We start from the raw sequence: 10811 nt of genomic DNA, 5'->3' as shown, positions 1-10811 counted from the left end.
TCATTTCTTTTTATGGCTGAGTAATATTCCATTATATATATGTGCCACATCTTCTTTATCCATTCATCCGATGATGGGCACTTAGGTTGTTTCCATCTCCAGGCTATTGTAAATAGAGCTGCAATGAACATTTTGGTACATGACTCTTTTTGAATTATGGTTTTCTCAGGGTATATGCCCAGTAGTGGGATTGCAGGGTCCTATGGTAGTTCTATTTGTAGTTTTTTAAGGAACCTCCATACTGTTCTCCATAGTGGCTGTACCAACTCACATTTCCACCAGCAGTGCAAGAGTGTTCCCTTTTCTCCACACCCTCTCCAGCATTTATTGTTTCTAGATTTTTTGATGATGGTCATTCTGACTGGTGTGAGATGATATCTCATTGTAGTTTTGATTTGCATTTCTCTAATGATTAATGATGTTGAGCATTCTTTCATGTGTTTGTTGGCAATCTATATATCTTCTTTGGAGAAATGTCTATTTAGGTCTTGTGCCCATTTTTGGATTAGGTTGTTTGTTTTCTTGTTATTGAGATGCTTGTAAATTTTGGAAATTAATCCTTTGTCAGTTGCTTCATTTGCAAATATTTTCTTCCATTCTGATGGTTGTCTTTTGGTCTTGTTTATGGTTTCCTTTTTTTTTTCTTTTTTTTGTGATATGCGGGCCTCTCACCGCTGCGGCCTCTCCCGTTGCAGAGCACAGGCTCCGGACACGCAGGCTCAGCAGCCATGGCTCACGGGCCCAGCCACTCCGCGGCATGTGGGATCCTCCCAGACAGGGACACGAACCCGTGTCCCCTGCATCGGCAGGCGGACTCTCAACCACTGCGCCACCAGGGAAGCCCTATGGTTTCCTTTGCGGTGCAAAAGCTTTGAAGTTTCATTAGGTCCCATTTGTTTAGTTTTGTTTTTATTTCCATTTCTCTAGGAGGTGAGTCAAAAAGAATATTGCTGTGATTTATGTCATAGAGTGTTCTGCCTATGTTTTCCTCAAAGAGTTTGATAGTTTCTGGCCTTACATTTAGGTCTTTAATCCATTTTGAGCTTATTTTTGTGTATAGTGTTAGGGAGTGATCTAATCTCATACTTTTACATGTACCTGTCCAGTTTTCCCATCACCACTTATTGAAGAGGCTGTCCTTTCTCCACTGTACATTCCTGCCTCCTTTATCAAAGATAAGGTGACCATATGTGCGTGGGTTTATCTCTCGGCTTTCTATCCTGTTCCATTGATCTATCTTTCTGTTTTTGTGCTAGTACCATACTGTCTTGATTACTGTAGCTTTGTAGTATAGTCTGAAGTCAGTGAGCCTGATTCCTCCAGCTCTGTTTTTCGTTCTCAAGATTGTTTTGGCTATTCGGGGTCTTTTGTGTTTCCATACAAATTATGAATTTTTTTGTTCTAGTTTTGTGAAAAATGCCAGTGCTAGTTTGATAGGGATTGCATTGAATCGGTAGATTGCTTTGGGTAGTATAGTCATTTTCAAAATATTGATTCTTTCAATCCAAGAACATGGTATATCTCTCCATATATTTGTATCATCTTTAATTTCTTTCATCAGTGTCTTATAATTTTCTGCATACAGGTCTTTTGTCTCCTTAGGTAGGTTTATTCCTATATATTTTATTCTTTTTGTTGCAATGGTAAATGGGAGTGTTTTCTTGATTTCACTGTCAGATTTTTCATCATTAGTATATAGGAATGCCAGAGATTTCTGTGCATTAATTTTGTATCCTGCTACTTTACCAAATTCATTGATTAGCTCTAGTAGTTTTCTGGTAGCATCGTTAGGATTCTATATATATAGTATCATGTCATCTGCAAACAGTGAGAGCTTTACTTCTTCTTTTCCGATTTGGATTCCTTTTATTTCCTTTTCTTCTCTGATTGCTGTGGCTAAAACTTCCAAAACTATGTTGAATAAGAGTGGTGAGAGTGGGCACCCTTGTCTTGTTCCTGATCTTAGTGGAAATGCTTTCAGTTTTTCACCATTGAGGATGATGTTTGCTGTGGGCTTGTCATATATGGCCTTTATTATGTTGAGGAAAGTTCCCTCTATGCCTACTTTCTGCAGGGTTTTTATCATAAATGGGTGTTGAATTTTGTCAAAAGCTTTCTCTGCATCTATTGAGATGATCCTATGGTTTTTCTCCTTCAATTTGTTAATATGGTTTATCACATTGATAGATTTGCATATATTGAAGAATCCTTGCTTTCCTGGAATAAACCCCATTTGATCATGGTGTATGATGTTTTTAATGTGCTGTTGGATTCTGTTTGCTGGTATTTTGTTGAGGATTTTTGCATCTATGTTCATCAGTGATATTGGCCTGTAGTTTTCTTTCTTTGTAACATCCTTGTCTGGTTTTGATATCAAGGTGATGGTGGCCTCGTCTTCTATGTCTTCTACCTTCTGAATTTGGGAGTGTTCCTCCCTCTGCTATATTTTGGAAGAGTTTGAGAAGGATAGGTGTTAGCTCTTCTCTAAATGTTTGATAGAATTCGCCTGTGAAACCCTCTGGTCCTGGGCTTTTGTTTGTTGGAAGATTTTTAAAAACAGTTTCAATTTCAGTGCTTGTGATTGGTCTGTTCATATTTTCTATTTCTTCCTGATTCAGTCTTGCCAGGTTGTGCATTTCTAAGAATTTGTCCATTTCTTCCAGGTTGTCCGTTTTATTGGCATAGAGTTGCTTGTAGTAATATCTCATGATCTTTTGTATTTCTGCAGTGTCAGTTGTTACTTCTCCTTTTTCATTTGTAATTCTATTGATTTGAGTCTTCTCCCTTTTTTTCTTGATGAGTCTGGCTAATGGTTAATCTATTTTGTTTATCTTTTCAAAGAACCAGGTTTTAGTTTTATTGATCTTTGCTATTGTTTCCTTCATTTGTTTTTCATTTATTTCTGATCTGATTTTTATGATTTCTTTCCTTCTGCTAACTTTGGGGTTTTTTTGTTCTTCTTTCTCTAATGGCTTTAGGTGCAAGGTTAGGTTGTTTATTCGAGATGTTTCCTGTTTCTAAAGGTGGGCTTGTATTGCTATAAACTTCCCTCTTAGAACTGCTTTTGCTGTATCCCAGAGGTTTTGGGTCGTCGTGTCTCCATTGTCATTTTTGCTAGGTATTTTTAAATTTCCTCTTTGATTTCTTCAGAGATCACTTGGTTATTAAGTAGTGTATTGTTTAGCCTCCATGTGTTTGTATTTTTCACACATCTTTTCCTGTGATTGATATCTAGTCTCATAGCGTTGTGGTCGGAAAAGATACTTGTTACAATTTCAATTTTCTTAAATTTATCAAGGCTTGATTTGTGACCCAAGATATGATCTATCCTGGAGAATGTTCCATGAGCACTTGAGAAAAATGTGTATTCTGTTGTTTTTGGATGGAGTGTCCTATAAATATCAATTAAGTACATCTTGTTTAATGTATCATTTAAAGCTTGTGTTTCCTTATTTATTTTCATTTTGGATGATCTGTCCATTTGTGAAAGTAGGGTGTTAAAGTCCCCTATTATGAATGTGTTACTGTCGATTTCCTTGTTTATGGCTCTTAGTATTTGCCTTATGTATTGAGGTGCTCCTATGTTGGGTGCATAAATATTTACAATTGTTATATCTTCTTCTTGGATTGATCCCTTAATCATTATGTAGTGTCCTTCTTTGTCTCTTCTAATAGTCTTTTTTTTAAAGTCTATTTTGTCTGATATGAGAATTGCTACTTGAGCTTTCTTTTGGTTTCCATTTGCATGAAATATCTTTTTCCATCCCCTTACTTTCAGTCTGTATGTTTCTCTAGGTCTGACATGGGTCTCTTGTAGACAGCTATATATATGGGTCTTATTTTTGTATCCATTCAGCCAATCTGTGTCTTTTGGTGGGAGCATTTAGTCCATTTACATTTAAGGTATTTATCGATATGCATGTTCGTATTCCCATTTTCTAAATTGTTTTAGGTTTGTTATTGTAGATCTTTTCCTTCTCTTGTGTTTTTTGCCTAGAGAAGTTCGTTTAGCATTTTTTGTAAAGCTGGTTTTGTGGTGCTGAACTCTCTCAGCTTTTGCTTGTCTGTAAAGGTTTCAATTTCTCCATCAAATCTGAATGAGATCCTTGCTGGGTAGAGCAATCTTGGTTGTAGGTTTTTCTCCTTCATCACTTTAAATATGTCCTGCCACTCCCTTCTGGCTTACAGAGTTTCTGCTGAGAGATCAGCTGTTAACCTTATGGGAATTCTCTTGTGTGTTATTTGTTGTTTTTCCCTTGCTGCTTTTAATATGCTTTCTTTGTATTTATTTTTTGACGGTTTGATTAATATGTGTCTTGGCGTATTTCTCCTTGGATTTATCCTGTATGGGACTCTCTGTGCTTCCTGGACTTGATTAACTATTTCCTTTCCCATAGTAGGGAAGTTTTCAACTATAAGCTCTTCAAATATTTTCAGTCCCCTTCTTTTTCTCTTCTTCTTCTGGAACCCCTATAACTCGAATGTTGGTGCATTTAATGTTGTCCCAGAGGTCTCCGAGACTGTCCTCAGTTCTTTTCATTCTTTTTTCTTTATTCTGCTCCGCAGTAGTTATTTCCACTATTTATCTTCCAGGTCACTTATCTGTTCTTCTGCCTCAGTTATGCTGCTATTGATCCCATCTAGAGTATTTTTCATTTCATTTATTGTGTTGTTCATTGTTGTTTGTTTCATCTTTAGTTCTTCTACGTCCTTGTTAAATGTTTCTTGCATTTTGTCTATTCTATTTCCAAGATTTTGGATCATATTTACTATCATTATTCTGAATTCTTTTTCAGGGAGACTGCCTATTTCCTCTTCATTTGTTAGGTCTTGTGAGTTTTTATCTTGCTCCTTCGTCTGCTATGTGTTTTTCTGTTTTCTCATTTTGCTTATCTTACTGTGTTTGGGGTCTCCTTTTTGCAGGCTGCAGGTTTGTAGTTCCCATTGCTTTTGGTGTCTGTCTCCAGTGGCTAAGGTTGGTTCAGTGGGTTGTGTAGGCTTCCTGGTGGAGGGGACTAGTGCCTATGTTCTGGTGGATGAGGCTGGATCTTGTCTCTCTGGTGGGCAGGTCCACGTCTGGTGGTTTGTTTTGGGGTGTCTGTGGACTTATTATGATTTTAGGCAGCCTCTCTGCTAATGGGTGGGGTTGTGTTCCTGTTTTGCTAGTTGTTTGGCATAGGGTGTCCAGCATTGTAGCTTGCTGGTCGTTGAGTGAAGCTCGGTGCTGGCGTTGAGATGGAGATCTCTGGGAGATTTTTGCCGTTTGATATTATATGGAGCTTGGAGATCTCTTGTTGACCAGTGTCCTGAAATTGGGTCTCCCACTTCAGAGACATAGCACTGACTCCTGTGTGCAGCACCAAGAGCCTTTCATCCACACGGCTCAGAATAAAAGGTAGAAAAAGTAGAGAGAAAGAATTAGTAGAAGTAGGAAGAAAGAAAGAAAGAAACAAAGAAAGAAAGAAATGAAGGGAGGAAGGAAGGAAGGAAGAAGAAAAGAAGGCAAGAAGGAAATAAAGAAAGAAAGGAGGGAGGAGGGAGGAAGGAAGGAAGGAAGGAGGGAAGGAAGGAAAAAAAAGAAAGAAAGAAGATAAAGTAAAATAAAATAAAGTAAAATATAATAAAGTTATTAAATTAAAAAATAACTATTAAGAAAAAAATTTTTTTAAATAAAGGACTGATAGAACCTTAGGACAATGGTGGAAGCAAAGCTATACAGACAAAATCTCATACAGAAGCATACACATACACACTCACAAAAAGAGGAAAAGGGGAAAAAATCATAAATCTTGCTCTCAAATTCCACCTCCTCAATTTGGGATGATTCATTGTCTAAAGGAGGGAAGGAAGGAAGGAAGGAAGGAAGGAAAGAAAGAAAGAAAGAAAGAAAGAAAGAAAGAAAGAAAGAAAGAAGATAAAGTAAAATAAAATAAAGTTATTAAAATTATTTAAAAAAAAAACCAGACGGATAGAACCCTAGGACAAATGGTGGAAGCAATGCTATACAGACAAAATCTCACACAGAGGCATACACATACACACTCACAAAAAGAGGAAAAGGGGAAAAAATCATAAATCTTGCTCTCAAAGTCCACCTCCTCAATTTGGGATGATTCGTTGTCTATTCATGCATTCCACAGATGCAGGGTACATCAAGTTGATTGTGGAGCTTTAATCCGCTGCTTCTGAGGCTGATGGGAGAGATTTCCCTTTCTCTTCTTTGTTCTCACAACTCCCAGGGGCTCAGCTTTGGATTTGGCCCCACCTCTGCGTGTAGGTCGCTGGAGGGCGTCTGCTTTTCGCTCAGACAGGACGGGGTTAAAGGAGCCGCTGATTCGGGGGCTCTGGCTCACTCAGAGCGTGGGGATCGAGGGGCACGGACTGCAGGCGAGCCTGTGGCAGCAGAGGCCGGCGTGACGTTGCACCAGCCTGAGGCTCGCCGTGCGTTCTCCCGGGGAAGTTGTCCCTGGATCACGGGACCCTGGCAGTGGCGGGCTGCACAGGCTCCCTGAAGGGAGGTGTGGATAGTGACCTGTGCTCGCACACAGGCTTCTTGGTGACGACAGCAGCAGCCTTAGCGTCTCATGCCCGTCTCTGTGGTCCGCGCTGTTAGCTGCGGCTCGCGCCCATCTCTGGAGCTCCTTTAAGCAGCGCTCTTAATCCCCTCTCCTCGCTCACCAGGAAACAAAGAGGGAAGAAAAAGTCTCTTGCCTCTTCGGCAGCTCTAGACCTTTTCCCGGAGTCCCTCCCGGCTAGCCGTGGTGCACTAACCCCTTCAGGCTGTGTTCACGCTGCCAGCCCCAGTCTTCTCCCTGCGCTCCGAGCAGCCCGCCCGTCCCGGCGCGTGAGCAGACAAGCCTCTAGGGCTGGTGAGTGTGGTTCGGCACCGATCCTCTGTGCGTGAATCTACCTGCTTTGCCCTCTGCACCCCTGTTGCTGCGCTCTCTTCCGCGGCACCAAAGCTCCCCCGCTCCACCACCCGCAGTCTCCGCCCACGAAGGGGCTTCCTAGTGTGTAGACACCTTTCCTCCTTCACAGCTCCCTCCCACTGGTGCAGGTCCCGTCTCTATTCTTTTGTCTCTGTTTTTTCTTTTGCCCTACCCAGGTACGTGGGGAGTTTCTTGCCTTTTGGGAGGTCTGAGGTCTTCTGCCAGCGTTCAGTAGGTGTTCTGTAGGAGTTGTTCCACGTGTAGATGTATTTCTGGTGTATCTGTGCGGTGGAAGGTGATCTCCGTGTCTTACTCTTCCGCCATCTTCCCCCGGAGCCCTCTACATGGCAACTTTTAATCATGATCACGGACTGAGTTCTCTCATAGTGTATAAAGGTGTACAGGTCAAATTCTTGGGTAAGTTCAGCAATTTACTGCTCTGGAATTGGCTAGTCATAGTCAATTTAAAAGTGGATACAAGTATGAGACAAACCCCCAGGTCTGATGGTAAATATGTACTGAGGGAAACTTGTTAATCTACAAAGGTCAACCTAGATGACCTTTGATGTATCCTCAAGAAATTACAGTATGATGTGAGTAAGGCTACATATAAACAAATATTACAAGTACAATACATCTAAGGAAAGCATTCTATTATGAAAATAGAAGGGTGATAGTACACCTGGAGTGCAAGAAAAAGGGGGAAAAATGAGAATGTATGGGGTTATGGGGTTTAGTCCACTATGGACTAATTCCATAGTCACTCAGCACCATTCTCTGGTTAATTTGGCCCTGAATGTTGGCCTTGGTTTGCAGGTGGAAGCATTCACCAAAAAGTTGGTACAATGATTTTGAATCACCTAATCAAAATATTCCTAGTCCCAAATTACTACACTGTTATTCAGATTTATATCATCTTTTGGATAAGTTTGGTTGGTGCTGATCTGTTCCATAGCCTCCAAACTGCTTTGATCCTCCTCAGGAGCCCACCATCTGTGGGGTGGGGAGACGCTTTAGACTTGCCAGTTAACAGTATTTTGATTTAAATGGAACATTTTGAATTTGGTCTGTTTAAAGTCCCATTGGATATCAGGACTGGTTTAAATATTCTCTTACGTATGGCTCTTAGACAAAAGCTCAGTCTTTGGGATGTCACCAACCTGTTTTTCCCCTTCTACAGCATGGCGTCCCAGAGTATGAAGTTTGTTATTTATAATAAAGAGTTTGCCTGGCCTTTGTCTTTGGTTCCTGGGAGGGAGACTAAATCCTAGGAATTTCCTGAGTAATAAGAGTGTCTTTGTTATTCATGAGCCTCTGGGATCACACCCGAGTTTATCCTAACAAGATAATTCAGAATGGAGGTTGGTTACCAGAAAGACCAGCCGTGTAATTAGAGGGTTGAGGTTTTGAGCCAGTCTGACCTCCAGGGAGGGGAGAAGAGCTGGAGATTGAGTTCAATTATGTGGCCAAGGACTCCACCAGTCATGGCTACATAATAAAATCCCAATAAATACTCTGGTCATTGAAGCTTGGTGAAGCTTCCTGGTTGGTGAACACATTAACGTGCTGGGAGGGTGATGAACCCTGATTCCATGGGGAAAGGGCATGGAAGCTTTGTGTTCATAACACTTCCAGATCTTGCCCTATGTATGTTTTCTTTTGTCTGGTCCTGATTTGAATCCTTTGTAATAAAACCGTATTTATAAGGATAGTACTTTCCAAAGTTCTGTGAGTCATTCCAGTGAATTATTGAAACTAAGGGGACTCATGGGGACGTCCTGGACTTGTAGCCATTTGGTCAGAAGTACAGGTGGCCTGGGAATCCCTGAACTTGTGGCTGGCATCTCAAAGGGGGACAGTCTTGTTGGGGACCTGTGGAGTCTGATGCTAACTCTGGGTGTTTGCATCAGCATTGAATTGTATTGCCTTATACAAAGGCTGTACTCACGGCACAAGAAGAGATATATCTGCCCTGCCCTGGTGTCCTTGGAATTCTTGCTGGGCCACATCCCCCAGGTAAGATTAGTTTCTCTTAATTCATTTATTCCATGTCTTTTATCTCTAGAGGCACATGTGTCTTGGTAAAGAATCATCAATGTATAAGCTGGCATTTTTGGTTATTGTTATACCAGTGAAACAGCTTGTAACTTTTCTTTCTTACATAGTTAAAAAGTTGAAATTTCTCGGGAGGTCTGAAAATCCTATTTTCAACAACTGGTGGTAGTGCATCCAGTATATGGGCTTTATCCAAAATGATGTTGAGCCAATTGATGTCAGTGCCATTCTCTGAAAAACTAATTCCAGGATTAAGCATTGAAGGGGACAAAAGGAACTACTCATGAACATGGAAGCTCTGCTGCCTTAAGAAAAACTCACCCAGAGGAGACAGAGTTGGAGACCAACCACTCCCACCATTATTCATCCCAGCCTGCTACACAAAATCCCTGGATCATGGGGTCTGCTGAAGGACCTTCTGCTCCACCTCTGGGGTATCTTCCGTTCTCTTGGTAACTGCACATGCTCCTCTGGCAGCAGGGCCATCATCCACTTCAACACTAGTGCAGGTTCCTCATCCCTAGCTACAGGTTAGAATTACCAGGGGAGGTTTGATAAAATGCCACAGCTGTCCTTATCTTCAGAAATTCTTGACTACCAAGGCGAGGGAGTTCTCCTAGGCTCTGCTCATCATGGCCTCGCAAGGCATAGCACTTGCCTGCAGTCTTCTGGCTTGTTTAACACCAGAGAGAAAAGACCTCTCCCTAGCTGTGTCTCCCAATTCACTCTTGGACCAGGTACATTCTGTCTCACTCTTAGGTTTTATACCTAGAAAGAAAGCTGTCAGCTTGAAATGCTTCATCTAGTTTTTCAGTTCCAATGACACATCTCTAAATTAATATCAACAAAACCAACAACTACCTTATTTAATGAGAACTTACACTGTGCTAAGGGTTTTACATGCATTTTCTTTTTCTTAGCCTTTTTATTGTGAAACATGACATATACAGAAAAAGTTTATCAAACATAAATATACATCCAAGAGAATTATCACAAAGCCAACACTCATGTAGCCATCACTCTTTCTCATTACACCCTCATTCCCCATCAAAAGTAGCCTCCACCCTGACATTTAAGGTAATCACTTCCCTGTTCTTTTTGATTGTCCATCACCAAACACGCATCTCCAAAGTTGGGTTTTATTCTGCAGTTTGTCAGTTTCACACACATGGAATCTCACGTATGTGTTTGTCTGTGTCTAGCTTCTTTTGCTCAGTTATCACTTTTGAGATTCATCCATCTTTCTGTATGTAGCTGTAATTCATTCATTTTCATTGCTATATAACATTTCATTACACTAAAAAATCCTCTTATCCACTCTATTGTTAGCATCTGAAGCAATTCCCGATTATGGCCATTTTAACAATGATGCTATGAATATTCTTGCACGCGCCTTCTGATGCACACATATTAGCTCTCATGTTAGCTGTCCTGATGAGTGTGTATGACGGCCCACCATTGTTTTGCTTTGCATTTCCCAATACAGTGAGGTTGAACACCCATCCTCCTATATCTTCATTGACCACCTAGACATCTTCCCCCGAAAAGTGGCTGTTAGTTCCTTTGCTCATTCTTCCGCTGGGTTATCTGCTCATCTCTTATGATTCTCAGAACATTCTGGATGCAAGCCTTCTCTGTTATAAATGACGAAACACCCCCTTCACTTCAAAGCCTGACTCCTCATTCTCTCAAATGATATACCCAGATGAATAGAGGTTTCAATTTTAAAGTAGACCATGTACATTTTCTCATGTGATCCTTCTAAAATTTCTGTGACGTAGAATTATTTTCCCCACCCTGAGGGTGAGGAAACTAATGCTTATGGAG

This window comes from Orcinus orca, chromosome 6, assembly GCF_937001465.1.
Source record: "Orcinus orca chromosome 6, mOrcOrc1.1, whole genome shotgun sequence".
Classification (NCBI taxonomy): Eukaryota; Metazoa; Chordata; class Mammalia; order Artiodactyla; family Delphinidae; genus Orcinus; species Orcinus orca.
Note: the sequence above shows the minus strand (reverse complement) of the source record.